At 42.3% G+C, this 22837-nt stretch overlaps 1 protein-coding gene across 6 annotated transcripts in view; it reads right to left on the bottom strand.

Moving 5' to 3' along the window:
- Positions 1–22837, bottom strand: part of GFOD2 (glucose-fructose oxidoreductase domain containing 2) — a 37993-nt gene that overhangs the window by 10209 nt on the left and 4947 nt on the right. For 3 of the 6 annotated variants that reach the window (XM_041772372.1, XM_041772373.1, XM_041772371.1), the window contains one exon: positions 8849–9025. The exons of the other annotated variants lie outside the window; for them this stretch is intronic. The gene's annotated coding sequence lies outside the window, so the exon portion shown is untranslated. The remainder of the gene's footprint in view (positions 1–8848; positions 9026–22837) is intronic. 6 annotated transcript variants of the gene reach the window in all.

The following is a 22837-nucleotide window of genomic DNA, read 5'->3' as shown; positions in this document are numbered from 1 at the left end:
CCGAACTGACAACAACAATAACAGCGAGTTTAAAATGTTATATTCTGGGATCCCTGGGTGGCGCAGCGGTTTGGCGCCTGCCTTTGGCCCAGGGCGCGATCCTGGAGACCCAGGATCGAATCCCACATCAGGCTCCCGGTGCATGGAGCCTGCTTCTCCCTCCACCTGTGTCTCTGCCTCTCTCTCTCTCTGTGACTATCATAAATAAATAAAAAATTAAAAAAAAAATAAATAAATAAAAAAAAAATAAAATGTTATATTCTGTATAAAGATACTCACTCCAGCATAGGCTGTGATAAGTGAAAAACTGGGAAACAATCTAGATGTCTAATAACAGTAATGAGTAAGATAAAGAGCACTGTAAAGCCACTGAAAACCACAGGGGGTAGAATGCCCTTGATGACCTGCAAGACATCACCATCTATTCATCGAAAAGGAGAAAGACGAAACAAGAGGCAAAGTATGATATTTACGTCTTTAAAGCACAAAAGAAGTATATATGAATGAAAAATATGGAAGAGTATCTATAATATTATCTGTAAACATATTCCACACATGACATTAGAAGGACCAGAATACACCTGAATTTCTTAACAATTACTCAGGTTGATGGGATTATGGATGATTTTTGTTTATCAAACTTTTTTTTTTTTTTTTTTAAAGATTTTATTTGGGATCCCTGGGTGGCGCAGCGGTTTGGCGCCTGCCTTTGGCCCAGGGCGCGATCCTGGAGACCCGGGATCGAATCCCACGTCGGGCTCCCAGTGCATGGAGCCTGCTTCTCCCTCTGCCTGTGTCTCTGCCTCTCTCTCTCTCTCTCTCTGTGACTATCATAAATAAAAAAATAAAATAAAGATTTTATTTATTTATTCATGAGAGACACACAGAGAGAGAGGCAGAGACACAGGCCCAGGGAGAAGCAGGCTCCATGCCGGAAGCCCAACATGGGACTCGATCCCGCGACTCCAGGATCACACCCTGGGCCGAAGGCAGGCGCCAAACTGCTGAGCCACCCAGGGATCCCCTGTTTTTCAAACTTTCACCAAATTTTCTACAATGAATATATCTAATTGTAGAGTTTTTACTTCTGATCACAAAGGTTATTAAATGAAATAAAAGGGTGCCTGGTTGGCTCAGGTCATGATCTCCGGGTCCTGGGATTGAGGCCCGGGTCAGGTTCCCTGTTCAGCGAAGATTCTGCTTCTCCCTCTTCTTCTGCCCCCGTCCTCCAGCTTGTACTCCCTCTTTCTAATAAACAAATACAATCTTAAAAAATAAAATAAAGAACACTAAACAAAAGTTGTCTTGGAAACCAGGATAAGATTTAAGGTGTGCTCAAGGTATCTGGTTTCCCATCTTCTAATTCAGTAGTCCTCACTCTCAATGTGTTATGTGTTGGCAATTCCAGACCCCCTGCATAAGACTATAGGGATGAGGCTGTGTTCCCTATCATTTTCTTTTTAAAGTTAAATTCATTTTTGTGTGTGTGGTAAAATACACATAAAGTTTACGATCTTAACCATTTTTATGTGTACAGGTTCAGTGATATGAAGTACACTCATATAGTGCAACCATTACCACCATCTTCCTCCAAAATTCTTTTCATCTTGCAAAACTAAAACTCTCTGCCCATTAAACACTAACTTTTCTTGTCATCCCCTCACCAGCCCCTGGGAACCACCATTCTATTTTCTCATTGTTTTTAAAATATATACACATAGATTTTAAGTAATCTCTACACTCAACCTGGGGTTGAACTCATGACTCCAAGATCACGAGTCACACACGCCCTACTGACAGAGCCAGCCAGGCTTGCTGTTGCTATGAATCTGACTATGCCAGGTACCTTGCAGAAGGGGAATCATACAGTATTCGTCTTTTTGTGATTGGCTTATTTCAATAGCATAATGTCCTCAAGGTTCATCTATGTGGTAACATGTGTCAGAATTTCCTCCCCTTTTAAGGTAAAAAAAATATTCCATTCCATATATATACAATATACCAAAATATGGTGTATACATTCATCTGTACACACTCAGGTTGCTTCCATGTTTTAGCTACTGTAAATAATACTATGAATATGGGTATTCAAATATCTCTTCGAGACCCTGCCACCCCACCCCTCTTTTAAGACTCTACTTTCAGGATGCCTGGTGGCTCACCGGTTGAGAGTCTGCCTTTGGCTATGGGTGTGATCCCGGAGTTCCAGGATCAAGTCCCACACTGGGCTCCTTGCGTAGAGCCTGCTTCTCCCTCTGTTTGTGTCACTGTCTCTCTCTGTGTCTCTCATGAATAGATAAATACAATCTTAAAAAAAAAATACTGCTTTCAATTCTTTTAGGTTCATATCTGGAAGTAAAATTGCTAGATCATATGGTAGATTTTTGGTTTTTTGAAGAACCACCATATTGTTTCCCGCTGGGTCTGTACCATTTTAAGTAATAATTTTACAAATACTTCATAGTCCCTTAGTTTTCTAATTATTCTCCTTTTTTTAAAAAATAAAAAAAAAAGATTTTATTTATTCATGAGAGAGGCCGGCAGAGGGAAAAGCAGGGTACCTGCGGGGAGCCCAATGCAAGACTTGATCCCAGGACCCTGGGATCACGACCTGAACCAAAGGCAGATGCTCAACCACTGAGCCACCCAGGAGTCCCTGTTAAATTTACTTCTAAGTATTTGTTTGATACTATTGTAAATGGAATTGTTCTTTTTTTTTCTTAAAAAGATTTATTCATTTATTTTAGAAAAAGAGAGAGAGTGTTTCATACAGGAGGAGGGGCAGAGGGAAAGGTAGAGAGGCAGAGAGCAACAGACTCCCCAGTGAGCAGGGAGGCCAACCCAGGGCTTAATCCCACAACTCTGAGATCATGACCTAAGCTGAAATCAAGAATTGGATGCTCAACCGACTGAGCCACCTGGGTGCCCCTGAAATTGTTTTCTTAATTTCATTTTCAGATCAAGCATCTCTTTTGTTTCTAGTATAGATACTCTGTATGTAGTATATAACCTACGTGTCTTTCTTACTGGTTGGTTTGCCGGTATAGACCAGTACATCCTGTGCTGCTTGGCACTATCTGAAGGATACCTGTGCCTTTGTGAACCACTGAAATAAGCACGACTTGAGCTGCCTCTAACTCGAGACCCTTGTCAGCTTTCTGCCCTCCTATCTCTATTTTCTGGAACATTGGATCTTGGCTTGCCCCCTACAATCCACCATTAGGTTTTATCTTAATCATCATTCTTTCTAATAATAATGAATAATGTCTGTGGACTCTCAGCTATCTCTTTTTCCTCTTTGCTGATAATTCTGCCTTTACTGACTTCCTTTCTAGTTAGAAAGAGGTCAGTCGCATAGTATCTTCTATAATTATCAGGTCCTGGACTTCTCCACTTCAGCTATTTTGGTCACCTTCTGCATTTGCAGTTTTGTTTTTGTTTTGGCTACTTACAAATCATTGATATTCCAGGAGCTTGAGAGTCTCAAATTCGTAGCACTAGACAAGTAAGCTTCTGCATAAGTTTTGTGGATTATTAATTACCAAAAGCTATAAGGGCCAGAGTGACACACAGCAACTATAATAAGCAAAGATGTCCATGTTCTAAATTCATGCTCAGGGCACTCTTCTTCTTCTCTCTCACCTCATTTCTTCATGCTCTAGTTATATTTGGGTATATGTTTGCATTGGTGCTTAAAACAACAGAATGGATTAGAAGACATTTCAATAATCTGTTTTACTAACAGTGACTTAAAGGGCAGCTTCAACAACACTCATAAAGGGGCATCAGCTGGGCTCTGAGGAAGCCAGATGGCATGAAGCTAGGCAGGCTTGATCACTAGGTTTTTCCTGTTCAAGCAGGCAGAGCTGGTTTCCCTTATTTCAGTGACTACCCTTTCTAACCCCCCAAATTTCCTTACTCCCTGAAAGATCTTTCACATCCTCCAAAGATCTCCACAAAGTCAGTCCTGCCTAGTTCACATGCACTCCAAACGCCAGATACTGGTCAGGAATAAAGGGTGGAAATTGCCCTGACAGGATTGGCTATATACACTTTTAAAGCTATGGGGAAGGGATCCCTGGGTGGCGCAGCGGTTTGGCGCCTGCCTTTGGCCCAGGGCGCGATCCTGGAGACTCGGGATCGAGTCCCACGTCGGGCTCCCGGTGCATGGAGCCTGCTTCTCCCTCTGCCTGTGTCTCTGCCTCTCTCTCTCTCTCTCTGTGACTATCATAAATAAATAAAAATTAAAAAAAAAAAAAATAAAGCTATGGGGAAGATAGCAGAGGTTAGAGGCATAGAGTCTGCAGCCACTTCGCCTAGCTCAAGTCCTGGTTCTACCACTTACCAGCTAGGTAACCTCAGGTAAGTTTTTTAATCATTCTGTGCTTCTGTTTCCTCATCTATAAAATGGGGATAGTTGTATCTACCTCACAGAGGAGTTAAGGATTAAATGAGTTAGTATCTGTAAGGCATTTATAACAGGGCCTAGCCCATAGTAAGTCACTGCATACAGCCTTTTATTTATTTATTTATTTTAAAGATTTCATTGATTTATCCATGAGAGACACAGAGAGAAGCAGAGACACAAGCACAGGCAGAGGGAGAAGCAGGCTCCATGCAGGGAGCCCGATGCGGGACTCGATCCCCGGTCTCCAGGATCACACCCCGGGCTGAAGGTGGCACTAAACTGCTGAGCCACCCGGGCTGCCCGCATACAGCCTTTTAGAAAAGATTTCTCTGACTTAGAGGTCTCCTCTTCAGAAGCAGTGTAGGAGGGGCACCTGGGTGGCTCAGTCAGTTAAGTGTCTGCCTTTGCCTTAGGTCATGATCCCAGGGTCCTGGGACTGAGCCCTGCATCAGGTTCCCTACTCAGCAGAGATTCTTCTCCCTCTTCTGTCCCTGCTCCCAGCTTGTACTCTCCCTAGCTAGTAAGTAAAATCTTGAAAAAAAAAATGTGTAGGAGTATGAAGATAATAATCTGAGCTAAAATGCACTGAAGTGCAATAGGCTAAACAATGTTTAGTGCAACATAAGTATATGTAAGTCCACACAATCCCATTCTGCAGATGAAGATACACCAGCTCAGAGAGACTGGGTAAGTTTTTTAGGGTTCTGTAGCTGGCTGTATATGACAGAGCTGCCATAATCAGTTGTGAAACCCTGGAGAGGTTACTTAGCTTCCCTGAGCCTCTTTAAAAACAGAGGTTTTGTACGTGTGTAACAACTCTTCTTTCATTCTTCTGGCTAAGCATGAGCCAGGAAAAGTTCATTCTGTTGTCTGGCTTGGCAAGTGCCTGCCTCAGATCCACCACTCAAACCAATGCTGATCATACATCACACCTTTATTGAGGGCCTATTAGGAAGACTGTGCAGACAAAAGGATGAAAATAAAAAAAACCAGCCCAAATTTTGGGGGCAACAAGTCAGAAAGGTGTGAAGGAGTCAGAGCTAGTGGCACCAAGTGCTAGTCTAAAGAGTTTGGACTTTTATAGGTGGGTATGATTATATGCTTGGTGTGGCCCACCTTCCCCACCTGATCCCCTCTCTGCCCTGCTCTCTAAGGAGTCAGAAGGCCAATTTCTAAGGCTCTAAGGTTCCCATTGGGTTCAGCCAATGGGAAGCACCAGGAGGGGATCAGAGAGCAAGAGAGAGATAAATGGATGGATGAATTTATTTATTCTCTGCCTTTTCTCTGCCAGCACATGGTTCTGGTATCCCCACCCTTTTCCGATTGTGCCTGAGATGGTAACACGGACTACCAGCTATAGCCAGTCCCTGGGTGCTCCATCATCCCTTGGAGATTTGCTTCCCTTTTTAAAAAAATATATTTTTATTTATTTATTCATGAGACACACACAGAGAGGTAGAGACATAGGCAGAGGGAGAAGTAGGCTCCTCGAAGGGAGCCCGATGCGGGACTCGATCCCTGGACTGGGATCATGCTCTGAGCTGAAAGCAGACACTCAACCAACCGAGCCACCCAGGCGTCCCAAGGTTTGTTTCCTTTACTGCTCACACCATAAATAATGAGTGTGCTAGCTGTTTTCTGCTCAGATCCTAATATAATAAGCAATAAGAACCATTAAAATGTTTTTATTTTAGGAGACTCTAGATGAAGAACCAGTTAGGATATCAAGTAAGAGATAAGGATGGAGAGAACGAAATGGAGCAGACAACTATCGACAGAATTTGGGACAATGAGAGAGGGAAGAGCCAAAAACAACACTGAACTATTATTATAGACCAACATCCTTCATAAACACAGGCACAAAATTCTCAACGAAGTATTAGCAAGCTAAGGGATGCCTGGGTGGCTCAGATGGTTAAGCATTTGCCTTTGACTCAGGTCATGATCTCCAGGGTCCTGGGATGGAGACCCACATTGGGCTCCCAGCTCAGCAGGGAGTCTAATTCTCCCTCTCCCTTTGTCCTCCCCTCTGCTTGTGCTCCCTTCTCTCTAATGAATTAAAAAAAAATCTTAAAAAAATTTTTTTTTAGCAAGCTGAATCCAACAATGTGTTAAAAGGACAGCACATCATGGCTAAGAAAATTTAATCCCAGGAATGTAAGGCTCACTCAACATTCTAAAATCAATTACTATAATCCACCATATTAATAGTCATTACTGGGGATCCCTGGGTGGCGCAGCGGTTTGGCGCCTGCCTTTGGCCCAGGGCGCGATCCTCGAGACCCGGGATTGAATCCCACGTCGGGCTCCCAGTGCATGGAGCCTGCTTCTCCCTCTGCCTGTGTCTCTGCCTCTCTCTCTCTCTCTCTGTGACTATCATAAATAAATTTAAAAAAATTTTTTTTAAAAAGTCATTACTTATTAGGCCACATTAATTATAAATGCAAATTAAAACTTTCTTACTATAACTACACACCTATTAAAATGTCCAAAATTCAGAAAACCTGGTATCAAATACTGGCCAAGGCTATAATGTAATTGTTCACTGTTGGTGAAAATGAAAAATAGTACAGCCACTTTGGAAAAGAGTTTGTTATTTTATAAAGTTAAATATACACTTACCATATAACCTTACAGCCCCACTTTTTGGTATTTACCAAGAGAAACGAAAACTAACAAAACAAAAACTAAACAACAAAAAAGAGAAATTAAAACTACTGTTCATGGGCAGACCAAGGGAGGCTCTAGGCTTCCTCCAGCGTGCCCCGGGAGCTCAATAAATCCTCCAATCAGTGTTAAAAAAACAAACAAAAAAAAAAAACAACTACTGTTCACACAAAAACCTGTATGTGAATGTCTATTTTATAATGTCTAATATTGGTTTTATTTATAACTGCCAAAACTTGGAACCAACACCAATGTCCTTCAACTGGTGGTGAATGGAGAAACAGATGATCAATGCAATGGAATATCCCTCAGTAATGCAAAAGAGAAAACTACTGATGCATTCAACTGACAAAATGAATCTCAAGTGCCTTATGCTAAAGGTGCCAGACTCAAAAGGCTCCATACTGGGACGCCTGGGTGGCTCAGTGGTTGAGCACCTGCCTTCGGCCTAGGACATGATCCTGGAGTCCCGGGATCTAGTCCCAAATCGGGCTCCCTGCAGGGAGCCTGCTCCTCTCTCTGCCTCTCTTGGTGTCTTTCATGAATAAATAAAATCTAAAAGAAAAAAAAAAAGCTCCATACTGTGCAATTCCATTTATGTGACATAATGGAAGAGGAAAACAACAGGGACAGAAAATATTGATTGCCAAGGGATGGACTGGGTGTATTGATCAACTGCAATGGACTACAGGGAATTTTGGTGGGTGGGTGGTAAAGCAACTGTTCCATATCTTGACTATGGTGTTAGTTACATGACTGTGTGCATTTGTCAAAACCCACAAAACTGTACACCAAGAGTAAATTTATTGATATGTAAGTTATATTTCAATAAATGTGACCCCCTAACAATGATACTGAAGTTCTAAGCATAAAATGACAAGTTGTAGTGTCATTAAGAGAAAAAGGGAACCCAAAAGACCAGGCTTTTGAGACTTGTGCAGAAGCTGGGATTTGGGGGATCCCTGGGTGGCTCAGCGGTTTGGCGCCTGCCTTTGGCCCAGGGCACGATCCTGGAGTCCCGGGATGGAGTCCCACGTCGGGCTCCTGGCATGGAGCCTGCTTCTCCCTCCTCCTGTGTCTCTGCCTCTCCCTCTCTCTCTCTATGTCTATCATAAGTAAATAAATAAATATTTAAAAAAAAAAGAAGCTGGGATTTGTGGAGTCTGCTCTTTCCAGAATGGTGGAATATTATCTTATCTTCTCTTCTGTATGCCTACTTCAGGGAGCCACAGCTTCTTCAAAACCATAAGAAGAGACCTATTCCCCACCATTGGAGGGGAAGGGGGACAAATCCAGTCTGACCCCCATTTTTCTAAGTTGTAGAACACAGTCACATCCATTCCTTTATCTATGGCTACTTTTTTTTTTTTTAATTTATTTATTTATTTATTTTTTTATTTATGATAGTCACAGAGAGAGAGAGAGAGAGAGAGAGAGGCAGAGACACAGGCGGAGGGAGAAGCAGGCTCCATGCATCGGGAGCCCGACGTGGGATTCGATCCCGGGTCTCCAGGATCGCGCCCTGGGCCAAAGGCAGGCGCCAAACCGCTGCGCCACCCAGGGATCCCTATGGCTACTTTTGTAATAAATACAACAGCAGAGTAGGTGACACAGAGACGATATGGCCCACAAAATAAAAAATACTTACCATCTAGCTCTTTACTGAAAAGATTTGCTGATCCCTGCCCTATCCCATGGGCAATGAAGCTAGGAGCTCCAAGTGACAGAATATAGTCATGAAGGTAGCCAGGATTGATAAAAAGAACACCCTACCTGTGTGTGTAAGGAGTCACAGATTCTGGGAATTCTGATGTTAGTACATAATGTCAGAGAGATCGTTTATTCCTCAGGCAGCTTGAGTAGGAGTCAGACCCTGGGCAGAAGGCGCCTGTGAATCCTTCCCTATCAGATGCAACACCCAGAACTAAAACCTGTATTTCTCAGCCTCTCCTGCAAAAAAAAAGATATATCTTAAAAAGATAAATATATTAAGAAGGTACAGTTTGGTAGAGCTTCTAGGAATGTTCTTTAAAGGAAGTACTCAAAAAACTAAAATAAAAAAAAAATAAAGGAGGTACTCTGGGGTACCTGGGTGGGTCAGTGGTTGAGCGTCTGCCTTCGGCTCAGGGCATGATCCTGGGATCCATGATCGAGTCCCATATCGGGCTCCTTGTGGGGAGCCTGCTTCTCCTGCCTAGGTCTCTTTTTTTTTTTTTAATTTTATGATAGTCACAGAGAGAGAGAGAGGCAGAGACACAGGCGGAGGGAGAAGCAGGCTCCATGCACCGGGAGCCCGATGTGGGATTCGATCCCGGGTCTCCAGGATCGTGCCCTGGGCCAAAGGCAGGCGCCAAACCGCTGCGCCACCCAGGGATCCCTCTGCCTGTCTTTTATGAACAAATACATAAATAAATCTTAGAAAAAAAAAAAAAAAGAACATGAAGTGTTCCAATCCATGGAAAAAAAAACAAAAGGAGGTAATCTTCATTGACAGGCACCTTTTCCCCTCTTTCTCCCTTCTTTCTGCCTGAAATGCAGATTCTATGGGTGGAGCTGACATAGTCAAATGACCACCAGGAGGCAACTTGAGGATGGAACAGAAATTCCTGCACACACTGGCACTGGGATGGTGAATCACTCTCAAGGAACTCCATTTCATGGACTAGACAGGCATGTAAACACATTTGTTATTCAGTATGACAGGTAGAGCAACAGAAATCTGTGTGTGGCATAGAGAACAGTCATCATTAACAGGGGCCACTGCTGGTGTGCAAGCAGGAAAAGCTTCCTGGAAGAGATGATGTAACAGATCCAAGTTGGTCAGAAAGACAAGAGGTCATGGGGCCTCTCCAACACATCCAATGACAGGACCTTCCCTTTATTGGTGGCTTGCTTCTGTTCCGGGGCCATTTCAGTCAGAAAATTCTTCTGTGGATGGACCTGAAGTCCTCAGTGTTCTACACTGGGGAACTATCTGTGGTGATGATGATGAGGACTTTTTTTTTTTTTTTTTAAGATCTTATATATTTATTCATGAGAGACACAGAGAGAGACAGAGAGAGGCAGAAACACAGGCAGAGGGAGAAGCAGGCTCCATGCAGGGAGCCCGATGTGGGACTCGATCCTGAGACTTGATCCTGGGACTCCAGGATCACGCCCTGGGCCAAAGGCAGGCGCTAAACAGCTGAGCCACCCAGGGATCCTGTCTGTGATGTTTCTAATGAACCTGTCATGTTTCCTCTAAACTTCCTAGGTGGTGGTAGGTCATTTGCAAGATGGCCACAATAACTCCCTTTTTTGTTTTCATGCCATCAGGTAGTGAAATCACTTCCCACAATGACTTTGGACTTAATCATGTCACTTGCTCTGACCAATGGCACATTAGCAAAATGAGATAAGACGTTTGAAAACTACTTGTGCATGAAGGCTTGCTCTCTCACTGCTCTTGGGTTCTCCTGGGCCATTGCCATGTGAACAAGCCTAGGTCACCCTGTTGGATCACAAGAGACATGTGACCAAAGTCATCCTCATCCTGCCCCATTTGATACAAAGCCATCTGCCAGTTATGAGTGAGACTACCTCTGGCCATCTAGTTCTGAGCCGACCCAGATCAGAACCACCACCCAGATCTCCCAAAGAATTAGGACAAAATCAAAACAATACATTGTAAACTTTTAACTCACACAATGTCATATGTCAATTATATTTTAATAAACCTGGAGGATAAAAGAGTGACTCATGGGAAATATTTGTTTGAAACTACTGAGTTGTGATGTTTGTTGTTAATTGTTGGTTATATAGCAAAAGCTTTCTGATACACTCCTTTACACACAAAAATCCCCTACTTCCCTTGGGCCTTCCTCATATATGCTCTATCAGAAGAGTAGCACTGGGCCAAGACTGCTCTGGTTTGCCCACTCTCTGGTTTATCATCAACACCCTGAAAGAGAGCCCCCAGAACTAACTGTCATATCCTGAGCATACTCTGTCTTGGCCTTCTTTCTCTGATTACTATACTCCTATTATGCAGCTTACATTCATTACAGAATTTAGACAGCCATGCCATCCTGACACACAGTAAGATTGTTCTCATGTCCCAATAAATATTCTGCACTTGTATCATCAAGTTTTCAAAATGTTTAATTGTGGTAAAATGCATATTAACATAAAATTTACCATTTTTAAACTTATAGTTCAGTGGCATTAATAACATTCATATTGTTACACAACTATCATCTACCATCCATCCATCCACAGAAACTTTAGATTCATTAGACAACACCACCCTAACCCCAACATCACCCTAACCCCCCCAACACCCAGCAACCACCATTTTACTTTCTGTTTCTGAGTTTGACTCTCTAGGTGGACTACCTCAAATAAGTAGAATCCTATAATACTTGTACTTTTGTGATTGGTTTATTTTCTTTAGTATCAGGTCCTTAAGGTTCATGCGTGATGTAGCATGTATCTAAGTTTCCTTCCTTATTAAGGCTGAATAGTATTCCATTGTACATATACACATTTTACTTATCCATTCATCTGTCCATCAATACCTGGGTTGCTTCCACATTTTAGCTATTGTGAATGATGCTATGATCATGGGTGTACAAATCAGTTTTTTTTTTTTTTAAGATTTTATTTATTCATGAGAGAGAAAGAGAGAGAGATTCAGAGACACAGACAGAGGGAGAAGTAGGCTCCATGCAGGGAGCCCGACATGGGGCTTGATCCCGGGTCTCCAAGATCCCGCCCTTGGCTGAAGGCAGCGTTAAACTGCTGAGCCACCGGGGCTGCCCCCAAATCAGGTTTTTTTTAAAAAAATATTTTATTTATTTATTTGAGAGAGAGAGAACAAGGAAGGAGGAGAGGCAGAGGGAGAAAAGTGACTTCCCGCTGAGCAAGGAGACTGACCCAGGGGTCAATCCTAGGACCCTGGAATCATGACCTGAGCCGAACGCAGATGCTTAACTCACTGAACTACCCCAGGTGCCCCCAAACTAGTTTATCTGAACCAAACTTTAAAAGTTTCCTCTAAAAAATTAAAATAAAATAAAATAAAATATTTCCTCTAATAAATGTCATTTAACTTAGGCATTTGTCAATTGAGATATTTTTGAATATTTATTCACTATTTGCACCAGCTTTGTATCAGTTGCAAATATGATCAGCAGGCTATGTCCTTCAAGCCAAAACAGCTATCTTTAAATTAAATATTATATTGTTACCAAATGCACACACAGGAAATCTGAATTGACCAAAATCTCAAGGTCAGAAACCAATTGCATGCAGTTTAGGCATCCAGCACAATTAGCCCTTGATAAATGTCTGTTAGATGATGTGTCCTTTATAAATCCATATACCTTTCAGAGTTCAATGGTTGCCTTTCCCTGTGTTCAGAGGTCAATTGTTTAATACAATGTTCTAATATTTTTCTGAGGAATCATCTCTGAAAACTGGGAAAAATGCTGCACCTCGTCCATCTTCTGGTATCTCCCTCTGCTTTATAATGACTCAAAAATTTGTTGACAGTATATGGGGCTATATATAGCATGGTCACCTGCTAATATTCTCAGACTGTAAGGAGGAATTCAAATGGATCAGGAGAACAAAGCTGTTCTGAGAACTGGGTATCCTCCCTTCCCTGAGCCTGCTTTTTCCAGCTATGTCTCCCCCCTCAACTCCAGCTAAGTCTTTAATAAAAGGAGAAATATAGAAAAATAAAAAATAAAAAAAAAGAAAAAGAAAAAATAAAAAATAAAATAAAAAAATAAAAGGAGAAATGTAAGAGAGGAATTCAGTAGTTAATGTTTTGTCTGTCAGAGTATTCTCTATTTATCCTCACTACCTCTCAGTATATCTTTAAGAAGAATTCTTTTGATTAACTGCAGGTTTTTTTCAATCATTATTACTTGTCCTGAGATTGTGTCTCCCTGATCCTATTAGAAGCATCCAGCTCTTCAGAAGCATGCAGATGGATAGTGTGGGTGGTTCTAGCCAAGCTATTTAAAATGTACCTATAATAGTTTGCCCTGTAACTATTCTTTTTTAAATTACAAATTATGCTTTCTATTTTTCAGTGCCAGGCTTCAAAAAGAACCATTAGGGATTTCTACAGATAAAGTTACTGCCTTGTAATACTATCTTTAATAAATTTTTTTTTTTTTGTTTCGCTCCCCCTCCCCCTCCCCTTTAATAAATTTTTTAAAAAAGATTTATTTATTCATGAGAGACATAAGAGAGAGAGGCAGAGACACAGGCAGAGGGAGAAGCAGGCTCCACACAGGGAGCCCGATGTGGGACTCGATCCCAGGACCCTGGGATGATGCCCTGAGCCGAAGGCAGACACCCAACCACTGAGCCACTCGGGTGTCCCTCAACCTAATTTTAAAACAGATTGTGACATTAGCTTAGAGAATTATAGTCTATGTTTCAGGTGCTTATGTATACAATGACACATATAATTCATGCAAATTGATTCATTAATAAATACTTATTTTAATTATCTACTATTGGCCATGCCTGGCAAAGCATGTTGGTGAGCAGAGCAGATAGTTTCTGCCTGCAGAGTTTACAGTTGAGCAGGAGAGATAAGACAAATCATTACATAAATATGTCATTATAATTTGAGATAAGCAGTATAAAAGCAAAGAACAGGGTACTCTGAGAGCATTCAAAAGGGTATGAATTAACTTTATTTAAGGAAACATTGGGCTCCTGGGTGGCTTAAGGGTCTGACTTTTGATTTTAGTTCAGGGTCTCCAGGATCACACCCTAGGCTTGAAAGCAGAACTAAACCGCTGAGCCACCAGGGCTGCCCCAAATAAAATCTTTAAAAAAAAAAGAAAAAAAAAAAAAAAAAAAAAAAAAGAAAGGGGGGGCAACCTGGGAGGCTCAGCGGTTTAGCGCCGGCTTCAGCCCAGGGAGTGATCCTGGGGTACCGGGCATGGAGCCTGCTTCTCTCTCTGCCTGTGTCTCTGCCCCTCTTTCTCTCTCTCTGTATCTTTCATGAATAAATAAATAAAATCACTTATTTATTTATTTGTTTGTTTGTTTGAGACACAGAGACACAGGCAGAGAGAGAACCAGGCTCCATGCCGGGAGCCTGATGTGGGACTGGATCCCGGGACTCGATTGTGCCCTGGGCCAAAGGCAGGCGCCAAACCTCTGAGCCACCCAGGGATCCCCTAAATAAAATCTTAAAAAAAAAAAAAAAAGGAAAAAATAAAATGAGCTTCATCTCAGATTGAAATGTTCAGAATTTCAAACTGTCAAATGTGCAAATAGCTTAATGCTATGCATTCAAGGCATCGTGGCCAACAATCCTACAGTACTGGCCATTAATACTTCAGCTACCTGATATTTGTCAAATACAATTAAAATGTTGCAAAATCCAAGAGCCAATTTTCATCCTCATCCCACTTTGAGGCTGGTAGCAGCAGGATGATATAGCATGTTCGACTCTTTGAAACATTCTTAACTTCCAGAACACAAATTTCTCCTGCTGTTCTATCTCTTTTGACTACTTCTCAATCCTCTCTGCTAGTTTTTCCTGATAATGACTTTGGTAACCATGATTATCCTATTCAGTCTCATGGCTTAAATATATGTATTATCTATTTTCTGAGGCCTTGCAAAGTTTTAAGCCAGGTTCTCTTTCTTAAGCTTCAGACTAGTATAAACAACTGCCTAGGAGATCCCTGGGTGGCGCAGCGGTTTGGCGCCTGCCTTTGGCCCAGGGCGCGATCCTGGAGACCCGGGATCGAGTCCCACGTCGGGCTCCCAGTGCATGGAGCCTGCTTCTCCCTCTGCCTGTGTCTCTGCCTCTCTCTCTATCTCTCTGTGACTATCATAAATAAAAAAATAAAAATTAAGAAAAAAATTAAAAAAAAAAACAAAAACAACTGCCTATCTGATATTTCAACTTGGATTTTTATTTCATTTCATTTTATTTTAGTATGGTCCATACCCATTGTGGAACCCAATGCATGGCTTGGACTCATGATACTGAGATCAAGACCTGAGCTGAGATCAAGAGCCAGATACTTAACCAACTGAGCCACCCAGGCGCCCTAGATGTTTATATTAACAGGCATCCCAGACTTAATATGTCGAGACTTAAGCTCCTGGAATTATCCACTCCCGCCCCAACTTGTTCTTCCACAATGGATTCCACTCCCGCCCCAACTTGCTCTTCCACAATGGCTTCATCTCAGAAACTGGTAACACAAATCTTCTAACAGCTCAAGTCAAAATCTTGGGAATAATCATTGATTCTTATTTTCTCACACTTCAAATCTGATCCATTAATAAATCTTGCTGGATCTCTACCTTCAAAATATATCCTGAATCCAAGCATTTCTCACAACTCCTATAGTTCCCACCTCAGTTCAAGTCATAAGCACCTCTGTTATCTACATTATTAAAATAGCTAAGTTAGAGGATCCCTGGGTGGCTCAGCAGTTTGGCACCTGCCTTCAGCCCGGGGCGTGATCCTGGAGTCTTGAGATCAAGTCCCACATCAGGCTCCCTGCATGGAGCCTGTTTCTCCCTCTGCCTGTGTCTCTGCCTCTCTCTCTGTGTGTGTCTCATGAATAAATAAATTAAATCTTTAAGAAAAAAATAAAATAGCTAAGTTGGCACTCTACCCTAACCCCTCTACCTCATACTGCACCCCAATCTATTCTCAACACAGCACTGAGAATAGTAAATCAATTAAAATGTAAGTCAGAACAAGTAATTTCTCTACCTGAGCCCTCCAGAGGCTTCCCATCTCTTTGGGAATAAAAGCCAAAGTTCTTCCACCGACCTACAAGGTCCTTCCTACAAAGTCTGTCCTCATTCCTTTCCTCCTTTTATCTTTTTCAGCTATGTCCTATTTCTCTTTCCCTTGGTCATTCTGCTCCAGCCACAGTGGTTAGTACTGACTATATTGCAAATATGTGAGGTATGCTCCTGTCTCAGGACCTTTGCACTTGCAGTTCCCTTTTCTGTATACATATCCACTTGGCTTACTTTCTCCCTCAGTTCTTTCAGGCCCATACTCAAATGTTATTTGATATTGTATCAGAAACAAGTTATTCCCTCAATATATGTCTCCCCCAACCACCCCTGCTAGAACATATGCTTAAGACAGGGAATTTTTTTTTTTTGTCTCTTTTATTCATTATTGTATTCCCAGTACTTAGAACAAAGCCTGATATATAGTGGGTGCTCAATAAATATTGCTGAAAGGATTAAAGATTTCAGATCTTGTTAATAAACCAAGATGTATATACTGAACTCAGAAGAACTTTATAATTCAGTAGAGTCTTGCCATACGTTCACCAATATAATAGAGATTACTTACATCACTAATCTAAGTAGTTTGAGGCAAAATCTGATTTACTGGTTTAGAAAAGAAAACAAGCATCATATGACAACAGAATACCTCTGTCTACCACTTGGGATCAGGAAAATGAGCTGCTGCTCTGAGTCTTTAACTACAACTTGACCACTAAGGAGGTGTCCTCACCTAGAATTTACTCTCCCACTAACATCCCTCCTCCACATGACTCATACTTACTAGTTAGCTCAATCCCCTGTGGTCAAGTTTCCTCCCTCTAACAGAGAAGCACAATGTATGTAAAGGGCCTTGTAGGACCACAATGACCCAGCACTTAGGGATTTTGCTCCAATATCAACAGACAATTGTGAGGGGAAGACAAGTAAGAGTGGACTCAAACAGGTGACAGTGATTCAGTCCTAACCAGGTCAGAAGGAGCCTGGTTACAGTGAAGCATTCCTGCCCCCACAGCCAGCCATCACTACATTTCACTAACCGGATTAAGTGCCCCTGAAATGGATCAACTGTTCTGGTTCCCTAACAGATACCTAATGTTTCTCCTGGTCTTGACCATTTCCTTCCCTAGACTGTAAAAGCCCCTAGGATAAAGCCCAAATTCCTTGATAATGTTCACAAAACATCTCCCACAGTGAGGTGGACCCTTTCCCAGATCTCTACCCTACTACTTTCCCCTTATACTGCATTTAACATGCTAGCAGCTATCATATCTAGCTCCTTCAGTCTTGCTCTGAGGTTCTGGTCCAAGCTGTTTACTCTGCTTGGAACAATCTTTTCTTACTTCTTCAGGCTAACTCCTTCTGAGATTTGGCAGTTCTCCATTTATTTTTTTTTTAAATATTTATTTATTTATGATAGACATAGAGAGAGAGGGGGGCAGAGACACAGGAGGAGGCAGAAGCAGGCTCCATGCCGGGAGCCCGACGTGGGACTCGATCCGGGGACTCCAGGATCGCGCCCTGGGCCAAAGGCAGGTGCCAAACCGCTGAGCCACCCAGGGATCCCCGGCAGTTCTCCATTTAAATATCACTAATTCTTTTCCTTTTTTTTTATTTTTAAGATTTTATTTATTTATTTCAGACGGTGGGGGCGGGGGAGAGACTGCACGCACAAGTAGGGGGAATGGAAGAAGGAGAAGCAGACTCTTGGCTGAGCAGGGAGTCCAATGAGGGACTTGATCCCAGGACCCCAGGATCATGACCTGAGCTGAAGGCAGACACTTAGCTGACTGAGCCATCCAAGTGCCCTAAACATCACTTCTTTAGAAGTCATGCCTAGCCTGGGTTAAGTGAGTCAGCTCAGTTCACAGTAGCTTTGGATTTGGTTTTCAAAGTGCCCATCACTCTTTCATTGGATCATCTATTTAGTGTCCATCATCCTGTCTACCTCACACCGTGGACCTGTCAACTGTCACAGAACACAGTGCCTGACACAGAGTAGCTGCTGAGTACTACCTGAAGAATGAACATATGAATGAGTAGTGTGAGAATGAATAAATCAGGAAGTCAGGTTAAAGCCTGTATTGATGGTGCACTAACTAGAAGGCAACAGCTTTTCCTGCCTAATTCCTTCTTTGCCTTTCTGATTTTAAACATTTTTAAAATTATTTAAAATATCAAATAGTATTATGTTTATATATTATTTAAAATATATTTAAAGTATTAAAAATTTTTAAGAGTATAAGCTACTTTTTTTAAAAAAGATTTTTATTTATTTATTAATGAGAGACACAGAGAGAGTCATAGGCAGAGGGAGAAACAGGCTTCCTCTGGGGAGCCCGATGCGGGACTCGATCCCAGGATCCCGGGATCACGACCTGAGCCAAAGGCAGACGCTTAACCACTGAGCCATCCAGGCGCCCCTAAGCTACTTTTTTTTATAAGTAAGCTCTATGCCCAATGTGGGGCTTGAACTTATAACCCCAAGATCAAGAGTCACATGCTCTACTGACTGAGCCAGCCAAGCACCCCAAGTATAACCTCTGAATGGTGCCCCAGAACTGAGACAGTGGAACATTATTACCAAAGGAGAAGGGCATGGAGGCTTAACAACCAGTCGCAAAGGGATCTATGAGAGTCTAATGTCTAATTCTTGAGCATGATAAAGGAGACAAAACCATGAAGGACAATTTTAATTGTTCTGCAAAACTGAGGACAAGCTGGGGAAATAAGCAGGAATGCCTTCTATGTGGCCTTCAACATCAGTCATGTACCAAGAATTAATTAGGAAGATGTGTCTAACACATCTTCCCCGCCCTCCTTTTTGGCACCTTTTGACAGCTGGAATTGAGCCAGTGTGGCAGATAGGCGGTCAATGTCTGAATAGAAGAGCCAGACCCAAAGAGGGAAGACAACCACACCCCATTATCAGAACCTGGGCATGAGAGGAAAGCGAACTGGGGCTGGGGGGCGGGGGCCGGGGCTGGGATGGTGGTAGTATCAGCCTGAGTTAGAAACGGCATGCCCCTGCCCAGGTGGCTCAGCGGTTTAGCACCGCCTTCAGCCCAGGGCATGATCCTGGAGACCCTGGTGGAGTCCCAAGTCGGGTTCCCTGCACGGAGCCTGCTTCTCCCTCTGCCTGTGTCTCTGCCTCTCTCTGCACCTCTCATGAATAAATAAATTAGAAAAAGAAAGAAAGAAAGAAAGAAAGAAAGAAAGAAAGAAAGAAAGAAAGAAAGAAAGAAAGAAACTCATATTTCCTGCAGCATGTACTTAAGAGTCTGATATGGTAGCATGAATGCTTTCAGCAGGACTGCTTTCAGATAGATGTCCAAGTGTTTCTTTACCTGCATTTATGTTACCATTGAAAAATGAAAGCCAAACTAAAGAGTTTGAGTTTTATAAATTAGTTATGATAAATGTTTCAGTCCCTGGGTTTCAAAGATCCAGAGGCTCTCTGGAGAAGATTTTGTTTTCGTAGGATTTGTTTATTTTAACAGTGCCTACACTGACTCAGTGACATGGTCACAGATTCCTGCCTTTTCATTGAGAACAAAAACAAACAGGACAAAGGAAAGAAATGCAATTCCCTCAGCTCCACAAGCTGACATGGTGGTAAACTGTCAGGCAGCTACCACAGGATGAGAGCATACCCAGCGCTGGCCAAAGATGCCAATTCCCTGTCTCCCTGCCCCAGTCCACACAGTGTCCCAGGAGGGCACTCATGAAAGACCTAATGACCTGTCCACTGAGGCATAACTACCCAAAGTACAAGGTGAGCTAATTGGGTCATAAAGGAAAAATTTAACACCCACAGAGGTATCTAGATTGCTATTAGGTTTAAAAGTTAGCTTCAGCTGATGATTACAGTAGGAAAAAGTACTTATTTACCCACTACATCAATTCTTTATTGCTTTTGAAAATCTAGCAATAACAAGATTATTTTTTCCTAAGAATGCTTTAGCAGTGAGTTCCAGATTGATATCACTCTGAAAACTCCATCCTCAGCCCTACTCTCTAGCAGAGCAACGTTAGTTAACCCTTCAATTTCACTATAACCTTCATGCATATTTTTTAAAGATTTTTATTTATTTATTCGAAAGAGAGAGCACAAGCAGGGGCTGGGGAGAGGCAGAGGGAGCGGGAGAAGTAGACTCCCTGCTGAGCAGGGAGCTCAATGTGGGACTCCATCCCAGGGCCCTGAGATCATGACCTGAGCAGAAGGCAGACACTTAACTGAGCCACTGAGGCGCCACCATGCAAACATTCTTTTTTTTTTTTTTTTTTTTAAGATTTTATTTTTTATTCATGAGAGACACAGAGAGAGGCAGAGAAATAGGCAGAGGGAGAAACAGGCTCCCTGCGGGGAGCCTGATACAGGACTTGATCCCAGGATTCTGGGATCATGCCCCTGAGCCAAAGGCAGCCACTCAACCGCTGACCCACTCAGGCATCCGCTATGTAAACATTCTTAACTTCCAATTTCCAGCCTCAACAACTTGTTCCAGCTCTAGCTCTACTAAATGTCTGTGTCTACTAGAAATCCCCACCTGAGTGACCTACCAGTTGCTCCCATCCCAAATTCGTCTTTCCTCTCAAACATGGACCGCCTCCTGTGCACTCTACCCCTTTCAATGGCACACAATCCAGTCACCAGAGTCCTCTTCTCATTTATTCCACAATATTTATAAGTGCCACAATGAGCCAGGCATTGTGCCAGGAGCTGGGGCACAGAGCAGTGATCCAGACAGGCTAGGTCCCTGGAGCTTAGTTTCCATTTCCTCCTACACCCACAGCTGAATACCAAGGAGTGATTTGACACAGGAACACAATGAGTGTTCAGGGATCTTTTACTGTGGCAGTCACGTGAACAAAGACTCTGCCTTTACTTTAAAATTACTGAGGTAAATATAAAGCACATCTGGCCACAATGCATGTGAGATGCCAACCCTTAGAAGAGTATTGCATACTTTGGTTTTGGTCTAGGGCCCAAGAAGATGGCAAGTTTTTAATAATAATAAATGTTTTTCAACGTGCACACCTAATTTAACTGAGGTTTTCTGTTTTCCACCTTCTACATGGATAAAAGTACTCTTCTCCTGGAAAAACTGGTATTTCTATGGCAGTAAGAGACACTAGATCCTTTCCTTCTGGATTTCAGGTATAGGACATTCTTTTTTTTTTTTTTTTTTTTTAAGATTCTATTTTTTAAGTAATCTCTATACCCAACATGGGGCTCAAACTCACAATCTGGAGATCAAGAGTTGCATGCTTCACCAAATGAGCCAGCCAGGCACCCGTTGGACACAGAACATTCGTGGGGCACTGAGGAGCACAGCAACTCCGATCAGCATTTTCTACTGTTATATGGCCTGTGGTCACCAAAAAGGTTGTTGTCTTTTTAAGATTTTATTTATTTATTCATGAGAGACACACGGAGAGAGGCAGAGACACAGGCAGAGGGAGAAGCAGACTCCTCACAGGGAGCCCGATGCGGGACTCAATCTCGGGACCAGGATCATGCCCTGAGCCAAAGACAAACACTCAACCACTGAGGCGTCCCAAGCATCTCCTTACTATGCAGAAAACTGTTTCCCAGCTAGACTATGATCACACTCAGCTGTGGTTTCATTTAACGATCTTCTAGCTGTTAAATGTGAAATCTAAAATAATCTAATCTAAGGACAGTCTGCTACACCATACTCTTTCTTCTTTTACTTTTTTTGGGGAGGGGTGGCTAATGTGTAATGAAGGAGGCTGGTTATAAAACATGGAATGTGTATAGGATATGCATTTCTGAAAAAAGCCATTCATTTTATATTTTAGGATTTTCTGACTATTGTTTAAATGATACACTACGTCTTGTCTTACTACTGAGACTCTAAGCTTTCAGGACCAAAATAGGGCTTTTACATGGTATTAAGGAGATAACAGACACCCCCCCCCCCCCCCCCCCCCCCCGCCCAATCTCACACTTCCAGGTATTTTAGTAACATTCCCATACCACTTTGGAAATTACTTAAAGTCATTTAAATGGTTTTTGAATAACAATCTTAGTATATCAGGGCTATTAAGCGCTAAAAGAAAGAGAAACAACGGATCATTTTTCAAAACCACCATGACCAGAAGCAAGCCCAGGCCTGGAGGAACCAAAACAACCATTTAAGCACAATGATTTAATTTTGAAAATAACATCAGATAAGAAATACTATGTTCAATCATTTTCTCCAATGCTTCAAAATACAAGTCACTGGCACAGGAATATCAATGCAAAAGGCTGAAAAGTAACAGGAAATATGACTGATGTCTCCACCACTCCCCTTCTCCCTGACAATCAGAGGATGCCTAACAAGACAAACACATTCTACCTCACAGGCTGCCAGAGCCCCTCCCGGAGCCGAGCCGACCCCACCCACCCCTGCAGAGACGCTAACCATTTCCCAGCAGGAACCACCATCAGGCTGCAGAAAACATTAGCCACATGGAAACACCCTCTAAAAGCTTTGGAATACTGTGTTACAAAAGTGCCCATCAAAACACACCAAAGAGACCCTGAGGGTCAAGACTATCTGTCATCGAGCACAAACAATCTCCCTAAAACAAATAAAAACAACAGTCTTAGGGACACCTGGCTGGCTCAGATGGGAGAGCATGCAACTTAATCTTAGGGTTTTAAGTTTGAGCCCCATACTGGGTGTAGAGATTACTTAAAAATAAAAATCTTTAAAAAAATAACGGTCTTAGAAAGCTGTATATGATGTGTACAGTGTACCCTTCAATTATACACATGTAAATTCATTATCTAGGTAACCACATTACTGTCTGGTTCTGACACCTGGAATAGGAAACAACAGTACCCTCTGTCAGCCTTTTCCCACAGCACTTTTTTTTTTTTTTTAAGATCTTATTTATTCATAAGAGACACAGAGAGAGGTGACACAGGCAGAGGGAGAAGCAAGCTCCATTCAGGGTGCCCGATGT

This window comes from Vulpes lagopus, chromosome 10 (genome assembly GCF_018345385.1).
Source record: "Vulpes lagopus strain Blue_001 chromosome 10, ASM1834538v1, whole genome shotgun sequence".
Lineage (NCBI taxonomy): Eukaryota > Metazoa > Chordata > Mammalia > Carnivora > Canidae > Vulpes > Vulpes lagopus.
This window is presented reverse-complemented; position numbering and strand designations above follow the sequence as displayed.